Source organism: Pangasianodon hypophthalmus, chromosome 25 (assembly GCF_027358585.1).
Source record: "Pangasianodon hypophthalmus isolate fPanHyp1 chromosome 25, fPanHyp1.pri, whole genome shotgun sequence".
NCBI classification, from domain to species: Eukaryota; Metazoa; Chordata; class Actinopteri; order Siluriformes; family Pangasiidae; genus Pangasianodon; species Pangasianodon hypophthalmus.
In genome coordinates this window covers 14738542-14753891 of record NC_069734.1, presented here as the reverse complement: position 1 = coordinate 14753891, position 15350 = coordinate 14738542, and positions in this window count along the sequence as shown.

The following is a 15350-nucleotide window of genomic DNA, read 5'->3' as shown; positions in this document are numbered from 1 at the left end:
AAGAACAGAAAGCTGAGGCTGGAGTGGGCACAGGCACACCAAAACTAGATAGCTGAAGACTGGAAAAACATAGGCTGGTCTGATGAATCTAGATTTCTACACAAAGAGGCACAAAGATGGTAGGGTCAGAATTTGATGCCAACAGAATGAATCCATTTATCCAACCTGCAACAGTCCAGGCTGATTGAGATGGTGTAATAGTGTGGGGAATGTTTTCTTGGCACACTTTGGGCCCATTAATACCAATCAGTCATCACTTGAATGCCTCAACCTATTTGAGTATTGTTGCTGACCATGTGCAGCCCTTCATGGCCACAATTTACCCATCTTCTAATGGCTACTTCCAGCATGAAAATGCACCATGTCACAAAGCAAAAGATGTCTCAAACTGTTTTCTTGAACATGAAAATGAGTTCCATGTTCTTTAGCGGCCTTCCCAATAACCCCATCTGAACCCAGTAGAACATCTCTGGGATGTGGTAGAATGGTAGATTTACAGCATGAAAGTGCACCTGGAAAATCTGCAGGAATTGCAATCATGTCAACATGTCAACATGGACCAGAATCTCAAAGGAATGTTTCCAACATCTTGTGGAATCCATGCCATGAAGAATTGCGGCTGTTTGGAGAGCAAAGGGAGGCCCTGCTCAGTATTAGTCAAGTGTTCTTAATAAGTGTTAAGTGAGTGTATATAACCAAACACACCTTATTACTGATTGAAGTATTAATCAAAATATTTTTAGCTAACAGTTATAGATTTTCCTTTTAACATTTTCCTTCAACACTTGTTTTGAGGTCCTAATGTTGGGCTTATGGTTGGACCTTTGTGCTCACACATTGACTCGTAGTAGACACATAAAGAAAAGTGCAGCAAGTCAGTGGGAACAAATTTGTGCTTTGAGTGAGGCAATACAGGCGAGATACTGTGGAAAAAAATAAGTGTCTTTTATTGGTTCATAAAGTAATTTCCCAGACACAAGATGACATTAATCCAGGGGTTGGATAAGACCAAGGTCAGAACACCTCAAATCAAAATGAAGGCCACTTTTTATTTTATTTTCTTTTTTACCCAATCATTAATGTTTCTATCCACTCACATATCCCACTCCGGTTCTCTCTCTCTCTCTCTCTCACTTCACTTCTTTCTCTCTCACATCGTCATATTGAGTGCTTTGATTACACACAGCTGAATTGGAAAACATTTGAAACCTTTTATAGTATATATGTTTTACAGTTAATTTTCTGAGTGCCGGTTCCGTCCACTGCACTGTATGCTCAAGGCTGTGTCTTTGTGAAAACGCATTTCCTCAGGGAGAGTAATCAAAAGTCTACTTGTGATTATTGTTGCAAGCCTGTTTTTATGTCTATACATGCATGAAAGAGAAGAAAGTGTAAGCGTGTGTGTGTGTGAAAAGATAGAAAATGGATGTTTTGCACAGTGCTGTCCTGCTCTCTTTCCCCTTCACCAGTCAACTGACCCTGACCTTGTCCTTCCTTATTCACATCCTGTGCTCCACAAATGGGTTTTATTACAGGTGACAGCATGCAGATTTATTGGGGCAGAGAGAGAGAGAGAGAGATAGAGAAAGAGAGAAGGGAAGAAAATGAAAGGAAAGATAAAGAACAAGAAAGAGCAACATATACATACATTGTATACATGTAAACAGAAACACAGCTTGCACATGCCCCCTCACAGAGATATCTGACATTTCATTAAATCAGTAATTTTCTTCTCAGCTTCATGCTTTGTTATGGCCTTGAGGAAGACATTTGTTTGTAATTACGTCAGGTGAAGATGTGGGAGAAAAAAAGTGCATCGTATCTTATCCCACCAACTGACATTGAGAAGTGTGAGAAAAAAAAAAAAGCATTCACTTTCCATTTCATTGACCGCTCTGAGCAAGACTGCAGGGGGAATGTTTCAGACACGGAAGACCTGGAAATTCAAAGACAAGTACGATGCAATATGCAACACAAAAATCACAGCACAAGGCAGTCAGAGATCAAACGTTTTTTTAAAATCATCATCAAGGCAACTTGGTTGCAGCTAATTATGCAGCTGTAATAAGGGTCTTGAGAGCAGTGCTCAGTCTTTCAGAAACATTTAAAATTTGCTTGCAATTGGCTAATGATGAGGAGAGTCTGAATAGCTGGTCGAAAATCTCTGAACAACTGCAGCAGTGAACAAATGATATTGGATAAACGCCTCAAATCAGGGATCTTTTAGTACAGCTACAGGTTAATAATGATACAATTGTTAGTTTTAACTGTTGGTTAATTTGCCATTTTCCAGTGGTGGACAAATGATACATTTATTAACTAGTGAAAGCTTCAATGTGCTGCCCATTCCCAGGAAATCTAACTGACCAGGCTAAAAAGTGGTAGCTAACATAATGTGATAATGTATGGCAGGCTAATTAGCTAATAGCTGTAGGCATAGCCATTGTCCTCGTATTTGCAACCTCATCAAAATGTTACCTAGTCATTGGCGAACGTTTTGGCTACGAGATGTGGTGTTCTCTCCTCACATAGCAAGTAAAACCATTATTGGAGTCTGGCTAGCATCTTTATTTTCTCTCAGTGTATATGACTGCTGTGTATTGTGTTAGCAGGATACTTATATGACAGCTTTGCTAACATATATGTCCACTATGAATAAAAAACTAACAGCCCAGACACTGTGAAATCTGATTGCTCCGAGTACCCAAGCTAGTTATTTGTCCGTCTTTGATTTCACATCAGTTTCTATTAGTTGATTTATTATTACAGTAAACATTTTAGTGCTTAACCAATAGTCAATTGCAACAACACGTGGACACATAAAAATGCTTGTATATAAAGCTGTTAACCCATAGCCTTAACTATAACCATAGCATTTATATACCTACCATGTCAATTCCACAAGGCACATTCATCATTTAGTGCCATTTCCTGCACAATCTCTTTCGCCTTTCTTGCTTCCCATTGGCTGTGCTTGCTTGGGCACTACTGTTAAACCCATAATTTAGCCTTATGCAAAATATAAACCCTTGCACTCACCTGTGAAGGCAATGTATACATGCCCTCCTTGACCTATAAAAAAACCCATAAAAGTTGATGAAAGGAGCATAAATCAGCAATGGGGTGGCTTTCATCCCTCTCTCAAAGCGATGGCACCTCCCCTCTCAATTACAGCGCTGCGGGCCATAAATTAATATGTAAAATTGGCAGAGCATGCTGGTGAAGCTGCCACAGTAAAGGCCACCATCATCAATCTTGGCCGGGGCGCTGACAGATGCTCCACCTGAGGAAGCAGCAGAGTGATGGAGAGGGAGCGAATGAGATGAACTGTGCTTAACCTGATTCACCTGTAGTTGGAAAGGAGAGAGATTTAAAGAGATAGATAGGAGTTAAAGTGCTTTAGATGGTACAAGGTATGACAAAAACCTATTTTATGTACTGAAACTGAAGATGTAGTCTAATTTCTGATAAGAAACAGAGAAGTTAGTGAACCCACAAGATAAATAACTAAGTAGCCTATGTATGCTAGGGAAAAAATATATATGTAATAGTAAGTTATCTTATTCCTTATGTCAGTAGTAGAAAGTATGCTTAGTAGAAAGAAATAGTGGATATTAGAGTTACATACAGCTCAACTGCAATGAATTAAAATTAGCTTGTATTATCAAGATTAATGGTGGCATGGTGGGGCAGCATGTAGTGTCGCTGCCTCACAGCTCCAGGGTCCCTTGTTCAATCTGGAGCTTCTGTTACTGTGTGAAGTTTTGCATATTCCCCCATGTTTGCATGGCTTTCCTCCAGGTTCTCCCATGGGCTTTCTCCCACCTCCCAAAAACATTCTGATAGGTGGATTGGTTATTGGTAAATTGCCCCTTGGTGTGAATGTGTGTGCATGATGCCCTGCTATAGCCAAGTTAATTATCCCTCCTTGTGCCCAGTGTTCCTGGGATTGACTCCAGATCTATCACGACCCTGACCAGGATAAAGTGGTTAACAAAGATGAATTGATTGAGTGAATGAATATAATGAGCAATAAACCTGTGTAAATATGTGTATGCCATGTTAAATATTCACACAGGGATTTGAAAATAAACAAGACTATTATTATTAGACATTATTACATATATTCACTCTGCATTTACATAGGTCTTTGCATTATTTTATACTTTTAATTAGGGGTAAGTTGAGATTTAAGAGGTGTGGGAGTCTACCCTCTTTCATGGTTGCTAGTATGTATATGAGAAGAGTACTGTTCATTTTATGTGAAATGGCCATGATCTCCCCTCCCCCCGCCTCCAGATATATTGACACACTACACTGCTACTCATTTTTATGATCCTCTCACACATGCATTACATCAAACTAAACTGGTAATGTTTTAAATCTATAGTGCTTTCAGCTATAGAAAGGCTCTTGTTGCTGTTTAATCAGCATATTTCTCCACTCTAATGAAGCAAATGGACCTGTGTTAACAGTAATAAACATAAATATGTACCCCAAACTTTCAAACTAGCAGTTATAAAAGCACTGATTAAGAAATCTAACTTTGACCCATATGAGTGGATAAATTATAGGCTAATTTCAAACCTCCACCTTTATCTCCAGGACTCTAGAAAAGTTCACCAGCTAAGTGGCATAGGAATCATATATATGAAGTGGTTTTGATCTTAGCGCAGTACTGAGACAGTGCTGGTTAAAGTAGCAAATTACCTAACTGTGGTTTCTGACCACAGTTGTGTCTCTTTGTTCGTATTACCGATTTTAATGCAGCTTTTGACACCATCAGTCACAATATTCTTCAAGGTAGGGCCACAGGGCATTAGAATTGAGCTTTTAGAAGTGAATACATGTTAACTTTCTTAGGCCTTGCACTTGCATGGTGTGTAGTAGTGAAAAACTTTGATTATTGAATCTTCTTTCCTGTTTGAAGCTCATATAGTTGAAGGACAGCCTTCATTCTCAGAATGACTACTAAGCTAAGAAACACGACAATGTTTTTCTGCACACTCTGTTGGCATTAATACCTATAGGTATAATGTATTGCTGTCTGGATGTTGCAGTAGGTGCAAAAACAATCACCATTTAGTTCAGAACTGACTATATGTGACTTTCATATGTGTATGGTGTGATGCTGGTGAAAGATCCTGATGCATTTGCTGTGTCATGCTGTGGCTATTCTCATATTCCTGCCCGAGATTACAATGGAGATTTATCTTGATGCTGTACTCCTGTTTCTGTTCCATATTTTCTTTGTAGCTTGTAATTCACCTTACTGCTGCAGTAGATCATCTCACCTGGATATCGCAAAGGCTTGAATTTCTCTTAAACTGTTTTGTATATGATTCACCTTTCTGTTGCAGTAGACAATCTCACCTGCATACCCTAGAAACTAGGACTTTCTTTCTCTCTTGGATACCCTAGAGACCCACTCCTCCCCAGAATTGCTGCATCTCAACACAATATGCTCATACCTAACATCCTGGAAAATTCCAACATGTGTCATATTTCTTCTCTTTTCATTTTTTTGCTGTAGTGTTCAAAATACCACTGCTTGTTGTTGTTTACAAGAGGATGTGTCCTCATTTTGAGCTTGGTTCCTCTTAATATTTTTTCTTACACCATCCCAGGGAAGTTTTCTTGCCACCTGTGGCTTGATCATTAGGGATCTAAATCTAGAACTGTATTTCTGTAAATCTGCTTTGGGATAATGTTCAAAGTATGATATAAAATATGTTATAAGCCCCATACAAAATTTGATTTGTTTGACGGCACACTAGGGACGGTGGTCAGTGGTTCTGTTCAAATATGAAACATGTACCAAAATCAAGCTACAGGGACATTATACAAGGACAGATGTATATATAAAGATTATGACTGTTCAGTAATTAAACTAGCATATCATGCGGCATGCTTCATGCTCACTTATCCTGCAAGTCCATATATTTTTACTGTTTTTCATTGCTGTACAAACCCAAGTTGTGCCTAAGTAGCTACTTGGATTACTTGTTAATTGAGCATAAAGCAGAACCAAGTCCTTGATGAGGTTCTACAGATTCCACAAAGGATATTAGTTGCAGAGCCCAGAAAAATTTCTGGATTTTAGGATCCCAAACTCTAAAATTGACCATATCTTTTAATAAAGTAACATGTTCGATATTGCATCATTTCCTTTCCAAAATGAGGAAATTGGACAGTATGCTTAAAAAGACATGTAAGTTGTAGGTTTAAATTCTGTTCATATGGATTGGTTGAAGGTGATCCAATGTCTATAAACTAGCTTTCCTGCCTTCTGCACATCTAATGATTTATCTTTTCATTGCATCTAGAAGGACAGACCCAAGGCTGAGCATTCATGGCCCATCAGTGAGTCTATGCTGAGATAGAGAGAGTCCTCACAGACCAGCCTTTCAAAGAATTGCACAAAAGGCAGAGAAGAGCCTGGGCCTTGTGAGAACAAGCAAACCACAAAATTTTCCATGAAAACCTCAGCAACCTCCAGCACAAGCACACACACACAAACCCCATACTAAACCTGATGTGCCATTAATGGCCCTATATTAAGGAAACTGGCTGTATTATGGCGTTTTTTTAGACTTTCTCAGAAACACTGAGAAAATGTGACATGTGTATCACACAGAAACTAAAAATACATTTTATGTTAAATTATACATGTGAAAATAACTGGGGATGCTAAATGTTTTTGTTGTATAAAGGCTTATTGGATAGCCTTTGATCCCTGCATTGATTGGTGGATGTGCCCTAGTTAAATAGCAATGCATGTCATAATACACTCTCTTGAAAATTGGATGCTTTAAACTTTTGACTGCACTCATTGGTATAAATCTTTTTTTCTTCATGTGGTTATTCAGTTTACGATAAAGAAGTTATAGTTGTATTTTGTCTAACTGGATACAAGGGATTTCTTCTTTATGCAATGGGTAGCTCCAGCGGTAAGCCAAGAAGTAAAAGAGAAGAGCAATGGCACTGTACAGCAGTGGTACAGGCCTGATTTCTGAACTTCGTGGATGAGACACAGAGCATGGACCAAGGGACTTTGTCATTGCAGAGTTACAGTGAACGAACTGAAATTATTTACTATTTACTGTGAAAACCGCATGTGAGTATGTGAAACAATACAAAGTAATGGTGAGATGTAATGGGGTTAGGATGTACATGGAGATAAATACTGGGGCAGCAATGTCATTGATTTCAGAGAGCCTGTACTGGTTGAAATTCAAAAAGGTTAAGCTACAGCCTTGAAATCTACCATTGAAAACATCCAGTATACTGACCAACTGACTTGCTAGGCCAGACGAATGTGAGCATCCAATGTGGGAAGCGACAAGAGCAGCTATCGTTGCTAGTGTCTCGTGGCAAGTGCCTAGATCCCATGGGATGTGATTGGATTTGCGTGCTTAAACTCGCTTGGTCAAAAGTGAATCACATAGATGACCCAGTGGAGAAATTGTGCTCGGAGCACAAAGCAATGTTCAGCTCTGATTCAGCTCTGTTCAGCTCTGGGGTGCATAAAAGGTGTAACTGCCACGTTGTGAGTCTTGTCTGAAGGCGTACACTCTCACTCTCATCTCAAGGCGTACACACGTGAGTTTCATCTTGACACAGGCGCACACTCAACTGAAACTAGTAAACCATTTCTCACCATTAATACACAATGCGGACTTTATGTATATAACTGTTTACCATATGGGGTTGCTAGTGCACCTGCTATTTTTCAACTCACTATGGACCAGGTACTACAAGGCTTAGATGGCACAGTTTGTTACCGCGATGATATACTCATCAGTGGAAAAGACACACAGGAACATTTGTGCAACTTAAAGGAAGTGCTACAGAGACTGAAAGAAAGAGGTAAACAAAGAAAAGCATACTTTCTTCCAAAAGATGTGACACACCTAGTGCATGTTATCAATGCAGAGGGGGGGTGCACCCCATAAAAGAAAAAAACCGAGGCAATAGAAAAAGCATCAGTGCTCCAAAATGCGACTGAGTTAAGGTCATTCCTGGCAATGATTAATCACTCTGGTAAATTCATACTCATAAATTTTTGGTGATACAATATTCAATGAGTACTTATACGGGCGTAAATTCATGCTTTCCGCTGATCACAAGCCTCTCGTTAACCTAAAACTGACATTCCTACATTAGCCACCACTGGACTGCAAAGATGGCCATTGAGTTTAGCTGTGTTTCAGTATGAAATTCAGTACAAACCCTCTCAGCAACACACCAGCACTGATGTGTTGTCCCGGTTGCTGCTTAAGATAGAAGGGCCTGAGGGCCTTCATTGTCAGTGTGTCATGTTTTAGATACTAGAGGATGCTCCAGGTGATTTCCATTGCTCCCTTATGTGTTTTCTCTCTGTTTGTTAATTGTGTCATTGTTGCCACCTGTGTCTCATTTCCCCGTGTGTATTTAAGTTGTCCTGATTCTTAGTTTCCTCACTCTGTGTTTAGTTGTGTTACGGCCAGCCCTATGTGTCTCATGTAAGTCGCTCTGTTTTTTCCTTGCCTGTTGTAATAGTGAAATTGTGATTTTTATTTCTTCTTTCTTGAAGAATTTATTTTTGTTGTATTACCTCTTTGAGGAGATTTTGTGCTGTGAATTTTATGTGGATTATTTCTTAGGATTTATTGACTGAACTTTATGGATAACCTTTGTTTCTTGTTTTATTCTTTTTCTGTGTTTGCATTTTTGGATTTGGAGTTCATTTGAGTATTTGTATTTGTACTGTATTGACGGTATTTACCACGCTATCCTGGATTAATCGACAACACTCTCTCTTGGCCTTGGTGGATTCAGGCATGGCTGGAAATTTCTTGGACTCTTCCCTAGCCAAGAACCTCCAGATCCCCTCTGACCCCCTCTCTTCTCCTCTGGTGGTAACAGCCCTGGATGGAAGACCTCTGGGCGATTGGAAGGTAACTCATCCAACACCAGGAGGAAATAAGTTTTCATCTAGTACAGTCTCCTGAGTTCCCCATGATCACCCCTGGCTCTGTTGTCACAGTCCACATATCGACTGGTCCACTGGCACTATCCTTGAGTGGGGCCCCACCTGTCTTTGTACCTGTCTCTTCCCAAGTTCCTCAGATCCCATTCCTAATTTTCTAGATCCCCTAGACCTATCTCGACTTCCCGCCTAGCACCATGATCAGTCTTCAGCAAGCAGAGGGCCACCACCTTACCACCTTATCAGAGCCTTAATAAAATCACAGTCTGGCTAACTGCTACCCCTTGCCACTTATGGCCACTGCTTTTGAGTTGTTATGGGGAGCTTCCATTTTCACCAGACTCGACTTGTGCAATACTTACCATCTTGTGTGCATCAGGCAAGGGGATGAGTGGAAGACCTTCAACTATGGGCCACTATGAATACGAAGTCATGCCCTTCCACCTTAAGGTTCAAGGTTCAAGGCTCTTTATTTGTCACATACATACATACATGTGATGTAATGTAGTGAAATGTTTCTAGAGTGGTGAAAGTCTTTTACAATTCTCCTGGACCTAGTCTTGCATCGCTGGCTGTAGATGTTTATGATGCAATGGAGAAAAGTCCTGATGGCCTTCTCCACTGCCCTCACCACTCTGGACAGCACCTTCCGGTCCTTGGACATGGTCCCTCCAAACCAGGTGGTGATGCTCCCGGTGAGAAGACTCTCCACAGCCCCAGTGTAGAAAGCCTTCAGCACCCTGTGAGAGACCTTGAACCTGGCCAGACATCGGAGACAGTAGAGACACTGGTGCACCCTTGTCACCAAACTATTTATGTGTGTTGTCCATGTCTTCTCTGAGGTGGACCCCAAGGTATTTATAGCTGCTCACCCTCTCTACTGTGGCCCTGTTGATCAAAACCTGTTGGGCTGTAGTTCCTCACTTGCTTTTTCCCGTAGTCAATAATCATCTCCTTAGTCTTGGTGGCATTCAGGGAGAGATTATTTCGACAGCATGTGGAGAGGATGTCCACTTCCTCTAAGTAGGGCTTCTCGTCCTTGTTGGTGATGAGGCCTACCACTACTGTGTCGTATGTGAACTTCCCCAGCTTGCTGGAGCTGTGTGTGGCTGTGCAGTCACTGGTGTAGAGGAAGTACAGCAGAGGGCTGAGGACACAACCCTGTGTGGCTCCAGTTCTGAGGGTGAGCATGGAGGAGGTGTAGTTTCCCATCTTGACTACCTGGGGGCATCCAGTCAGGAAGTCCAGAATCCAGTGGCAGATGGAGTTCAGTCCCAGATTCTGGATCTTTTTGTGATGGTGCTTGAGGCGGAGCTGTAATCCACAAACAGCATCCTCACATAGTTTTGTTTCCTCTGGTCCAGGTGGGAGAGGGCAGTGTGTAAGGTGTGGTTGATGATGTCATCTGTGGACCTGTTGGACCAGTATGCAAAATGTAATGGGTCTAGGCAGCTTGGGAGGAGTCTCTGACCAGCTTTTCAAAGCACTTCATCGCTATAGAAGTGAGTGCTACAGGACAGTAGTCATGCAGGGAGACAAGACAGGTGGATTTGGGGACAGGAATAATGTTGGAGGACTTAAAACATGTGGAGACAACACTCTGGTTGAGATAGAGGTTAAAAATGGTGGTAAACACTGGTGCTAGTTGGTTAGCACAGACTTTTAGCACAGGGCCGGGGATGTTGTCTGGACTGCATGTTTTTCTGGTGTTAACTTCATGTAGCACCTTCCTTACATCCTTACCAACGCCCCAGCAGTCTTCCAGGCTCTGATCAATGACATGCTCAGAGACAACCTCAACAAATTCATGTTTGTGTACCTGAATGACATCCTCATCTTCTTGAGTTCTCTCCACAAGCACATTCAGCATGTCTGGAAGGTTCTAAGCCTCCTTGACAATCATCTCTTTGTCAAACCTGCAAAATGTGAATTCCATGTGGCCCAAATACAGTTCCTAGGATTCATCATTAATCTGGGTAACATTCAGATGGATCCCCGTGAGGTCCAGGTAGTAACTGATTGCCCCTCTCCCACTTCAGTGAAAGAGATGCAGCAGTTCCTTGACTTTGCGAACTTTTGTCACAGATTCATTCGCTACTTCAGCTCTGTGGTAGCCCTACTTTCTGCCATCACCAAGATTAAAGACATCAGGTTTTGCTGGAGCCCGGAAGCCAAGACCGCATTCACGGAACTTAAATGTCATTTCACCTCAGCATCCATGTTGACTCTCCCCGACCCTGACATACCTTTCATGGTGGAAGTGGATGCCTGTGATGTGGGGGTTTGCGCAGTTCTCTTCCAGAGGTGGGGGGGGGGATAACAAATTACATCCTTGCGCCTTCCTGTCCCATCATCTAACACCTTCTGAAAGAAATTACTATGTTGGGGACTGAAAATTGCTAGCTGCCTAAGCTACCCACAGCCAAAGAAACTGTCAAATTAATCAATAGCCATGACTTCTGAGTTTATGGAAAACCACAGGACATTGTTACCAATGGTGGACTTCTAATTTCCGGAGTGATTATACCTGGAGACAACCCTGAGTTGCATGGTAGCAAACAATCTGTCCTCCTGATCCTCGTTCATCACGTGGGCCAAGTATGCCCACAACACCCTCCGCTCCTCGGCCACTGGAATAGCTGCTTTTGAGTGCCTTTTGAATCCAGTGTTTTCTCTCCCTCTCGTTTCTGTTTGTGTATGTGTGTGTATCTGGGCGTAACACTCCAATTCACGCCGCTCCTTGATGGAATCACTGAACACACCTATTCCTCATCTACTCACTTAATCGGCAACATATTGCCAGATTGTTCCAGCTTCCAGTGAGGTAACACATCAGGCCTTCTTGTGTTTGTTTTGCTAGCCAGTGTTTTGTTGTTCACTTAACATGTGCTCCTACCTACCCTATCCTCCAATAAAACCCTTTTAACCTTCAACCCTAGTGTCTGTGTTCTTGCTACTGGGTCCTCTCATTACTGTGAATATAACAGCCATAAACCTAGAATTGAAGAAGACATGTGCATTAAAGAATAATAATGTATTTTAAAACTAATATCCAGTAACTTGTCAGTGTTTCATCATAAAATGAAGAACACTGCAGCAATGTACTCAACATTTCACAATGAAATAGTGAAAATTTGTGAAAAAAAAAAGACAAATGGCCTGGTAAATGAATCTGCCCTGAAATGGAGATATTACTGACAATAACCAAGTGCAAACACTTTTTGCCAATATGGTAACAAACTGAGTTTTTATTAGCTACAAGCTGCAGTCATCATTACAACCCTGATATCTAAAATATATATTATAAAATAATATATTTTAACGCTAAAACAAAATAACATTATATGTATACTCACTGTAAACAGATTGCTGGCCATTCTGAAGGACCTATTGCCTGGCGCAATTTGGTGTCCTGCCTCTGAATGAGGGGAATGACCACAGCAAGCAACCAGTGGTGGTGGCTCCTGGTGGTGGTCCTCATCCAGACGAAGCTCCTGGATTAAAGAGTGAAACTCTATGCTCATTCTGCGACTGGGGGATAGGGTGAACCCACAGCCTTCTCCTTTGCAGATGCTTTCGTCACTGTCACAACAACAACTTTTCAAGCATCCATGATGCGTGGATAAAAAAAAAAAACAGCACCTTGGTGCGTGATGTCATATCCGGTTGCCGCCCATATTCACAGCAGTCTCCCAAGAAATTTCACATGCTGAAAGTCTAGTGTGACCGCTGGTTAAATCTGATGCAAAATTGCAGACAATAAAGCAGTTTACCTTAAATGGATGGCCAAAACACAAGACTGATGAGGAACTAAAACCTGAGAAACTCAAAACTGAGGGTGGAATCTGACTGTCTAATGTTGGGGCTAAGACCACAGATGCTAAAAGAGTTGTTGCATGAAAATCATCAGGGGATGGTAAAGATGAAGGCCCTGACTTGTAGCCACTTTTGGTGGCCCAATCTTGATTCTGAAATAGAAGCACTTGTCAGTAGGTGTCCAACATGCCAGTTGGATAGGAATCGGCCAGCTAGAGCTACTGTGCATAACTGGAGTTGCCCTAATAGGCCATGGGAACGATTCTACCTTGATTTTGCACAAAAGAGGAAGTACAATTTCTTCGTGGTCACTGATAGATACTCATGCTGGCCTGAGGTAGTGCTTCTGTCCAGTACTGGCTGAGAAGACTGTAGAAGTGATAAGGGGTTACTACTTGTGGTCTTCCAGATGAAATTGTATTAGATAATAGACCTCAATTCATTTCAAGTGAGTTTCAGAAGTTCTTGCAGATCAATGGAGTAAAACACATTATGAATTCTGCTTACCACCGAGCACTGATATGAAGTCGATCAAGTCAAGGTTTATATTAGTGAATCCTCTTATGCTAGTCATCTTATCTTATAAATTTACACATAATCAAGAGGATACGAACTTTTTTCCAAATTTATGGGATTTTCATGAATACCAAATTTCTTGTGTAAACACTCATACTAATGATTTACAAGTAAATCCATTCGTATCCAGCTTGATAAATGAGGCCCATTCTTAGGCTTTTACAGAGACAGTGTAATGCAGTGGTTTGTACCACAGATTAGTGTTTTTATTGTTATAACAGGTCTGATTCAAGATATTACCAAATACCAAATACAGCTCCCATAACATAACCCACAGCTACTGGTCTTTTTCATCATGAGCTTTAATCAGTGCTGTCAGATCAGGCAATATTTTAACATTAGGAAACTAGATAGGCAACTCTGCTGCTCTTCTTCTGTGCTCTTCAACTGGCCAGGCAAGACAAGCACACAGACAAGATACATTTTACAAATAAAAAAATGAAATCAGGATTAGAACAAGATCCTAAACTGAAGAAAGTAGATAGTGATTGATATAACAATGTTTTTGTCATTACTGACATGTTAAACCTCAGTGCATTAGACTATAGTGACAATAAAAGAACATTCAGCAGACAACACCAATTTTGTGTTAATATATTTGCTTTCAAAACCCCACAAACAATTAAGAAGTAAGTAGAAGCTGTAATACTGCCGGTTTGTGTGTGTGTGTGTGTGTGTGTGTATATGTGTGTGTCTGGGGGGGGGGGGACGGTGAGTTGCTGTGTGTTTGGCATATACTTCTTTATGTGCTGTGAACAGGCTGACCTTGTGTTTGTGTGCTTGTGCGCTGGCCTTGAGCTGAGCTGAAGCGGCAGACAACCACTGTTCCTGCGTGGCCCTGAAACTGTGTGTGTGTGTATGTGTGTGTGTGTGTGTGTGTGTGTGTAGAAAAAAACAACCAAGAGAAAGTAAGTACGGAGAAAGTACAGGTTTTTAAAAGTACAGAGCTACAGAGGCCAAAGAAATGGTTAAAAAAGAGCCAGATTAGGAAAGTAATCAGATGTGTATATACACAACATATTAATGGATAGGATTTTCAGTCTGTAGTATAACATTGCAGCTAAGGAAATATTTATTTATCTCAGGGTAGAACAAACTGAACCACAATGTAATTTCACTTCATCCTAAGACATGCATTTCTGCCCCAAGGCCCAAATTTGCTAATCATAAACTCATTTGCAAAATATTATCTCACTGTCAGTGATGTTTCTTGTCTTTGCCTATCTCTACAGTCATTGCTCATTTCACACACGCAAATGCAGTGGGGTTTATCAGCAGTGTCATGGCCAGGAACTGTGCTACCGGTCTTTCCTATCATGGTCACTAACCCACAGCTACTGGTCTTTTTCATCATGAGCTTTAATCAGTGCTATCAGATCAGGCAATATTTTAACATTAGGAAACTAGATAGGCAACTCTGCCGCTCTTCTTCTGTGCTCTTCAACTGGCCAGGCAAGACAAGCACACAGACAAGATACATTTTAAAAATATATTACAACTGAACTTCCAGTATATTAGAAGCATGTTTACGAACATTAACAGAACTTTTCTCATAGTTTATCCAAAAAGAAGCTATAATAGACTATAAAAGAACATATAAAAGAACATTCAGCAGACAACCCCAATTTTGTGTTGATGTATTTGCTTTCAAAACCCCACAAACAATTAAAGAAGTAAGTAGAAGATGCCTGTATACAAGGAACAGGTAGACAAAGGTAGAACCCCTCCAAATATGCAAATTAACTACCCCAAAAGCCAACTGGAAAATTCCTGGAATTAGTCATCAAATACAGACAGAACATAGGAAACTATCACTGGTTTAGAACAAAGCACAGCCTTGGCTTTGATTGGGCCGTTCTAACACATTCCGGGTCTTAGTCTTACACCCCTTTTATGTAACTTTGGCAGTATGCTTAGGGTCTGTGTCCTGTTAGATGGTGTAGCTCCACCCTATTCCCAATTCTCTTACAGACTTCAGTTTTCTAAA